We start from the raw sequence: 7,734 nt of genomic DNA, 5'->3' as shown, positions 1-7,734 counted from the left end.
CGAGGGAGGGTGGCCGGCGGGGGAGGAGAGTCGGCGCGGGCAAGGGCGGTTGGCGGGAGAAGACCGGCGCGGGGGACGGAGCGCAGCGGAGGCGCGCGAGTGAGAGTTTGTGAGGGGGAGAGTGGGGCTTGTATGCGTTTGTATGCCGAAAGAGCTACTGCTACGTTCAATAGCAGTAGCGCTTCCTACAAACAAGCGCTACTATTATGTCTGGCCTGCCGGCAACGGTCTGGCAATTGTAGTAGAAGTGTGTTCTACGAACACAGCGCTACTGGTAAGTGCATAGTAGGAGCGCTTACCTTGTGCGAGCGCTACTGAAAATTAGTAGCAACGGTGTTTCTCGAAAAGCGCTACTACTAAGCTCCTGTGTATAAGCATTTTCCTACTAGTGCCATTTTAAATCATCTAACTTCCCGGCTGGTCACCCACCCTCTCACTACTCCAGCGTGGTCACGCTTAACTTCCAAGTTCTATTCCTCCTAGTTTCCAAATCCGCACTTATTGTTTACCTGACAATAGTAAGCTGTCAATCCTATTAACCCTCAGGAGTTTAGCTTGAGCACGAAGTCAAACGGTTCACCGTTTGAGTTTGAAACTATTATTCTAATAATAATAATTATTTAGTAACACTAACATTTCTTGAATAAGTAGTTTGACCATAGTTCGACCATAGTTTGACCATAGTTTTACTAGATTTGACCATAGTTTGACCACAATTTGACCAAAATTCAAAAATATTAAAATAATTATTTAGTAACACTAATATTGTTGAATAAGTAGTTTGAGCACAGTTTGACCAGATTTGACCAAAATTCAGAAAAACTGAAATTTGAGCATAACTTTTTTTCCTTTAAGAATCTAAGGATTCTAAAATTTTGCAAAACGGACTACGGCCGTCGAATTCGGATGCGGATTTTCATGCTGAACATTTTGATATATTATGCGTTTTTTGACATCGTATGCAAAAGATATGGTCGTTTTACTTTTTCATAACACTTTTTTGCAAAACATGTCGAAGTTTATGTTTTTAAATTTTCGTAACTACTAGATGTAGTAACATAACTACACCTCGAAGGATTTTAATTTTTGAAGTTATCATTTTCTTTCGTTTTTGAAAATTGCCCTTTAGTTCCGGTTTGTGTCTCCAACCGAGAATAAAGGTTAGACCCCTTTAGTCCCGGTTTGTGATACATACCGGGACTATAGGTTGGCCCTTTAGTCCCGCCTGCCATCACCCCTTTAGTCCCGGTTTGTGACACAGACCGGGACTATAGGTCACAAATGAACTGGGACTAATGCATAGCCGTTTGAACCGGGACTAATGGTCACATTAGTGCTGGTTCATTTACAAACCGGGATTAATGAGCTGCGCATTAGGTCGTTTTTCTACTAGTGATTCTGCACGCGGGCTCAGTTGAGCCTGGGTGTGAACAGTAAATTAGTTTTAAATAGCATAACAATTCAAAAAAATCAATTTTTTTTTGTGGCGCAAGATGCTCATGTGCATGATGCCCTGTGCAAAATTTGGTGAAGTTTGGACTTTCAGGGAGCTTGTGGTAAAAAAGAAAAAAATTGGGTGTATGAAAAACTTTTCAAAAGAACACTGTTCACACTTGCTTTTATCTTTTTTGCCACGAGCTCCTCGAATGTCCAAACACCCAAAAACTTGCATGAACATCAAACATTTGATCATCTTGCACCACAAAAAATCTTTTTTGTGCTATTTGTTTTTATTTTACTGTTCACCAGGTGTAGATGAGCCCCGATACCAAATAGTAGTATCGATGAGAGCATGCACTACTATAGCTTTGAATGTGATTTTTTTTTACCTTGTAAATTTTGCCAAAACTTATCCTTCCAATTCGTTTCCAGTCAAAGAAGTTACCCGTTGTGGTGACAATATCTTCAAAGCTAACAGATGGGAAATTCTGATTCTCACCTCCAAATTAATTGGTGGAGCCAAGACAACCAACCATTAGTGTCTTCTGGATTTTCTTCTTTCGTCGGTTGCTTGCTATAGGTAAATACTTTGTTATTAACACTCAAACAACGAAGATGAATTTAAAACTAGTGACATTATTTATTCAACCTCAACATTTGCATATCTTCACAAGGAGTATGCATGTGAGCATTAATATGGATGCTATGGTCGGAAGCACAATCCTTGCCAATCTGCTATTATTTTGAACTACAAAATGAATCCAATAAAAGTTTAGTACATCTAATTTCTTAAACAAACACAATTTCCTGCATCAAGCCTTACTTGTAATAGTTTTTAGTTACTCGCACAAAGTAGCAAGACTAATCCATGGGCCGAATACCATGGTACCTGTAACCCCTTCAAACTAACTGCTAGGCTTATGGTAAATTGAGATTTATGCAACATTATGCTCATAGAGAAAAATTACAGTATATAATTTAGAGTTTTGTAAGCACCAAAATAATTGGTTGCGGATCGAAGAGTATTGGTGATTACTATTGCACTTTTAAGTCTATATATTTAGTAGATACCCATGTTTAAATGTTGGTGTTGATTTGATACCTATACTATTTAAGTGAAAAACTCTATTAAATACAATCGCATGACACATCTAGTGTGGTGATAAAATAATCTAGAAGGTGGTTGTGCATACTAGGAGAGTCGGCAAGCCGAAGGTATAGATTCTCACCATCGTTGGTTATACTTCCCACTGTCAACAAGCTCCCCTATCCAAATCAAGCACCTTGATTGGTCTGCCATAATGCTATTAATACCGGAGTTGCTGTAAGCACAGGCCATACAAGAGCAATTGTTGCTGCACTCAGCCATGCACTCTTCAAAGCTTCTATTTAGTATATGTCAAAAATTGTTTGGAACCTTCATTCTAGGCAAGGTCACAAAATGACTTTGCTTGCCACATTTCAGCACCGTTGTTCCTCTACATTCGCTAGAAAACATAAGTCTAGCTAGATCAAACCCATTGATGCAATGGCATGAAGGTTCAGCACCCTTGTAGTCGACATAGCCGAATGGGCCACGCAAGGCGTAGCTTTCATAGCCACTAGCTAGGCGTGCAAAGATAATTGTCCATTATTAGCGATTATTCCAGCTAAGAGTCCTCAACACGCCCACATACGGCGACTTGTCAGAGATGGTGTATGTATAATAAAACCCATTACATGTGCTCCCAACCGTTTCATAGGAGATGGTCTTTTGGTATATGCCACCGCACACCGGCGCACCGTTGAGCATGGAGATGGGGTATATGACCCCATCCCGTGCCAAATGACCATTTGAAGATTCCAGCTGGAGTCAAGGCTCAAAGAAAAAGTCTCCAATAGATGGGTCATCCGAGACCTTCCAAGAAACAAGGTGTCCGACTACGCGGTCCTTCTTGCTCGACAAGAACCTCATACTCGGGAGGATGGTGTTCGTTGTTGTTCAAAACATTGCCATATAATTGAGCTATTTGGGAATTGGAGGACCAAATTCCCCATGTCACGTAATTGAGCTAGGATGGTGTCGGTGATGTTATTCATCTTCGCCACCCAATGAGTGCGACGTCGGGAGTCAGACAACACAAGGTCAGAATGTGATGGCAAGCATGGGAGATGAAGTGGCAGCGATTGGGTTGTCACAGTCTGTGTTTTGAATTTCGGCCGAGAAAATCAGATTTCGGCCGAAATTCGGCCATCTCGGCCTGGCCCGGTAAATGTCTTTATTAGTCAAACTTTTCGGCCCAATTTGAATTTTCATGGCCCAGCCCAACTTCTAGAACGTTCGCAGTACGATTTGCCTCAGTAAAACGCGCAACCGTACACCCAAACCCTAAAGAATCTTATTTCCTCCTGCTCCTCCTGTGCGTGCGGCGGCGGTGCTGCGCTCCTGCTCCTCCTGTGTGTGCCGCGGCATGCCTCCCCAGCCGCTGTCGCCGACCTCTGCCAGATGCGGCTGATTCCGTCAACAACATCCCCCTCCCCTCCCCCGTCATGGTCGATGCAATTAACAAATCTTCTTCTCTCGGTTCTTGAAGCCTCCGTCATGCTGCTCCATGGCGATCTCTTCATGGACTTTTCTTGCAAGATGTTTGTGTGGAGCGTCGAGTTTTTTTTTATGATGTTTCTAATCCCCAATACTAATCTGCTAAACACTATATTTTGTACTCATGAGGGTTATGCGGATAGTTAGCTTTTGTTCCACTTGATTTTATTTTTTTGGTTAATATTTTGGTTAAATTTTGGTCAAATTTCAAATTTTGGTTTCACAATTTCGTCCGAGATTTTACCGAGATTTTTAAAATGGCCGAATTTCGGCCATCTCGGTTAGGGCCGAGAAAATTCACAAACCGAAAGCCAAAACACAGGTCACAGTTGGCACTCCACATTACTATGTTGCCCGGGATATTATGGGTACCATATACCAAGGTATAAGCTGAGCGCGAAGTCCCCGCCTCTGAAGACAAACATATCGTCGTCAGCGGAGAGTGGCTTTTCATGTGTGAGCTGATCATCGGATTTGGAAGATGAACATAGGATCATGAGGATCAAAATTAGAATGTAGGCACATAGGGGCACGACTAGCTGCCTCCACCACGCATAACGGTGACCGCGACGGTCTCCCGCCGGCCGCCGCCAGCCAGAAGAGTGACCACCAAGTGTAGCCCCAACTGCCTTCGCAGACACGTTGAGAACGTCATCACTTTCCTCTTGGATCCGGAGCCGGATTCCGATCGGGGTAGCATCAGAACATGTAAGGGAAACTCTAACCGATCCCTTATAACTGATTAGAGGAGGAAAATTTCTGTTTTACTCACCGGGACCTAGCCGATCCCTTATTCGCCATAAGGGAGTAAAATTTTACTCCTCTCCCCAATGCTTTCCCTAAATTTACGCTGCCGATTGGCAGCTGAAAAAAAGTTGAGCCGCTCCCTCGCGTCACCCCCGCGCCTGCACTTTCGCCGGCCCGACCCTCGGTGACCCCTCATCGGCCTCGCCACTCCCTCGTTGCCTCCCCTTCCCTCCACCGCCTTTCTGCCTGACGTCCAGCCCTTGCGGCCCCCGTCCCCGTCACCGGAATTAGGTGAACCGCCGCCGCAGTTGCCATTGTTGTTGATTCGCCGGTTTGCTTCCTTTCTACTTCTTTTTCTACCGGCCGCCGCATCTCACATTGATTGCACACCGTTGTAGGTCGTTCCCTCTCGTCGTCACCAACCTGTTTGGTCATAACAACACCGGCTGGCCGGTGCACCACCACCGCACCAAAAGTGTTCGACGAATTGGCTAGGTAAGTTTTTCTATCGTTTCTTTGTGAACCGAGCCATTTTGATTGAACCAAGCCGCTTGAATTGTAGATGAAAAGGTTGAGGGAGATGGCTTTGGAGGACTGATACGTCCATTTTGCATCATGCTTTTATATCAATATTTATTGCATTATGGGCTGTTATTACACATTATATCTCAATATTTATGGCTATTCTCTCTTATTTTACAAGGTTTACCATGAAGAGGGGGAATGCCGGCAGCTGGAATTCTGGCTGGAAAAGGAGCAAACATTGGAAACCTATTTACTGCTCCAAAAATCCTGAAACTCCACGAAACATGTTTTTGGAATTAATAAGAATTATTGAGCGGAAGAAATACATCAGGGGGCCCACACCCTAGCCAAGAGGGTGGGGGGCGCACCCCCTATCTTCTGGGCCCCCTGGTGCCCCCCCACCCCCCCCGGTGTCCATCTTCTGCTATATGAGGGCTTTTACCCTGGAAAAAAATGGGGGCAAGCTTACGGGACGAAACTCCGCCGCCACGAGGCGGAACATTGGCGGAACCAATCTAGGGCTCCGGCGGAGCTGTTCTGCCAGGGACACTTCCCTCCGGGAGGGGGAAATCATCACCATCGTCATCACCAACGATCCTCTCATCGGGAGGGGGTCAATCTCTATCAACATCTTCACCAGCACCATCTCCTCTCAAAACCCTAGTTCAACTCTTGTATCCAATCTTGTATCAAAACCACAAATTGGTACGTGTGGGTTGCTAGTAGTGTTGATTACTCCTTGTAGTTGATGCTAATTGGTTTACTTGGTGGAAGATCATATGTTCAGATCCTTAATGCATATTATTACTCCTCTGATTATGAACATGAATATGCTTTGTGAGTAGTTACGTTTGTTCCTGAGGACATGGGTGAAGTCTTGCTATTAGTAGTCATGTGAATTTGGTATTCATTCGATATTTTGGTGAGATGTATGTTGTCTTTTCCTCTAGTGGTGTTATGTGAACGTCGTCTACATGACACTTCACACCATTATTTGGGCCTAGAGGAAGGCATTGGGAAGTAAAAAGTAGATGATGGGTTGCTAGAGTGACAGAAGCTTAAACCCTAGTTTATGTGTTGCTTCGTTAGGGGCTGATTTGGATCCATATGTTTAATGTTGTGGTTAGGTTTACCTTAATACTTCTTTTGTAGTTGCGGACGATTGCAATAGGGGTCAATCATAAGTGGGATGCTTGTCCAAGTAAGGGCAGTACCCAAGCACAGGTCCACCCACATATCAAATTATCAAAGTACCGAACGCGAATCATATGAGCGTGATGAAAACTAGCTTGACGATAATTCCCATGTGTCCTCGGGAGCTCCTTTCTCATTATAAGAAATTGTCCTGGCTTATCCTTTGCTACATAAAGGATTGGGCCACCTTGCTGCACTTTTTTTACTTCATTTACTTGTTACTCGTTACAATTTATCTTATCATAAAACTATCTATCATCTACAATTTCAGTGCTCTTGGATGGTGATTTAGATGGGCATGTTATTTATTTCTATGGTGAGACTGCTAATATTGTTAGACCAGATACTAAGATACATAGACCTTTGGTAGGCATGTCTGTTATTTCTGTTAAAATAGGAGATCATTGTTATCATGGCTTATGTGATATGGGTGCTAGTGCTAGTGCAATACCCTATGACTTATATAAAGAAATTATGCATGATATTGCACCTGTTGAGTTGGAAGGTATTGATGTTACTATCAAGCTTGCCAATAGGGATACTATTTCACCAGTTGGGATTGTTAGAGATGTTGAAGTCTTGTGTGGGAAGGTTAAATACCCTGCTGATTTTCTTGTTCTTAGCTCCCCACAAGATGACTTTTGTCCCATTATTTTTTGTAGACCCTTCTTAAATACTGTTAATGCTAAAATTTATTGTGAAAAGGATACTGACACAATTGGCTTAGACAGTATGTCTCATGAGTTTAATTTTGCTAAGTTTCTTAGACAACCTCGTGATAAAGAATCACCTAGTAAGGATGAGATTATTGGTCTTGCTTCCATTGTCGTGCCTCCATCTGATCCGTTAGAACACTATTTGCTAGACCATGAAAACGATATGTTTATGAAGGGAAGAAGGGAAATAGATGAAGTGTTCCTTAAATAGGAACCCATGCTTAAACACAACCTTCCCGTTGAAATTCTTGGGGATCCCCCTCCACCCAAGGGTGATCCCGTGTTTGAACTCGAACCATTACCTGATAATCTTAAGTATACTTATCTTGATGAAAAGAAAATATGTCCTGTTATTATTAGTGCTAACCTTTCAGAGCAAGAAGAAGAAAGATTATTGAAAACTCTGAAGAAGCCCCGAGCTGCTATTGGATATACGCTGGATGATCTTAAGGGCATTAGTCCCACGTTATGCCAACACAAAATTACAGTGGAGAAAGATGTTAAACCAGTTAGAGATCCTCAACGACATCT

This window comes from Triticum dicoccoides, chromosome 2B (assembly GCF_002162155.2).
Source record: "Triticum dicoccoides isolate Atlit2015 ecotype Zavitan chromosome 2B, WEW_v2.0, whole genome shotgun sequence".
NCBI lineage: Eukaryota > Viridiplantae > Streptophyta > Magnoliopsida > Poales > Poaceae > Triticum > Triticum dicoccoides.
This window is presented reverse-complemented; position numbering follows the sequence as displayed.